This window comes from Mus pahari, chromosome 8, assembly GCF_900095145.1.
Source record: "Mus pahari chromosome 8, PAHARI_EIJ_v1.1, whole genome shotgun sequence".
NCBI classification, from domain to species: Eukaryota; Metazoa; Chordata; class Mammalia; order Rodentia; family Muridae; genus Mus; species Mus pahari.
This window is the reverse complement of record NC_034597.1, coordinates 29,550,737-29,551,901: the sequence shown is the minus strand read 5'-3', so window position 1 is coordinate 29,551,901 and position 1,165 is coordinate 29,550,737. Positions and strand designations below refer to the sequence as shown.

Sequence of the window (1,165 nt, the reverse complement as noted above, 5' to 3'; positions counted from 1 at the left end):
CCAGAGGTTCATTTATTGTTGAGAATAGTTTTTGCTCTCCCAGTTTTTTTTATTATTCCAGATGAATTTGCAAATTTCCTTTTCTAATTCAGTGAAGAATTGTGTTGGAATTTTGATGGGGATTGCATTGAATCTGTAGATGGCTTTCGGCAGGATAGCCATTTTTACTATATTAATCCTGCCGATCCATGAGCATGGTAGATCTTTCCATATTTTGAAAAAATATGGAACACTTCACAAATTTGTGTGTCATCCTTGCACAGGGGCCATGCTAATCTTCTCTGTATCATTCCAATTTTAGTATATGTTCTGCCGAAGCAAGCACCATTCGTCTATTCTTAATCTTAGAGTATAAGCCATTGGTGTTCTGTTCAGGAAATTTCCCCTTGTGCCCATGTATGTGTTCAAGGCTTTTCCCCACTTTCTCTTCTATTAGATTCAGTGTATCTGGTTTTATGTGGAATTCCTTGATCCACTTGGACTTGAGCTTTGTAGCAGGAGATAAGAATGGATCAATTGGGCTGGTGAGATGGCTCAGCAGGTAAGAGCACCCGACTGCTCTTCCGAAGGTCCTGAGTTCAAATCCCTGCAACCACATGGTGGCTCACAACCATCCGTAACAAGATCTGGCACCCTCTTCTGGAGTGTCTGAAGACAGCTACAGTGTACTTACATATAATAAATAAATAAATCTTTAAAAAAAAAAAAAAAGAATGGATCAATTTCCATTCTTCTACATGCTGACTGCCAGTTGAACCAGCACCATTTGTTGAAAATACTGTCTTTTTTCCACTGGTTGGTTTTAGCTCCTTTGTCCAAGATCAAGTGACCATAAGTATGTGGGTTCATTTCTAGGTCTTCAATTCTATTCCATTGATCTAACTGCCTGTAACTGAATCAATGCCAGGCAGTTTTATCACTATTGCTCTGTAGCACAGTTTAAGGTCGGGGATGGTGATGACCCCAGAAGTTATTTTATTGTTGAGAATAATTTTTGCTATCCTGAGTTTTTTGTTATTCCAAATAAATTTGAGAATTGCTCTTTCTAACTTATAAAGAATTGAGTTGGAATTTTGATGAGAATTGCAATGAATCTGTAGATTCCTTTTGGCAAGATGGCTATAAACCATCTATAAACAAAGAACTCAAAAAAGTTAGAGAACCA

The 1,165-nt window shown here is 37.6% G+C and overlaps 1 non-coding gene across 1 annotated transcript; it reads right to left on the bottom strand.

Annotated features, from left to right (window-relative positions):
- Positions 1-218: 218 nt before the first annotated feature.
- On the bottom strand, positions 219-323 carry LOC115064648. The gene has a single exon (XR_003844465.1). It is a non-coding gene; the product is annotated as a U6 spliceosomal RNA (small nuclear RNA).
- Positions 324-1,165: the final 842 nt, after the last annotated feature.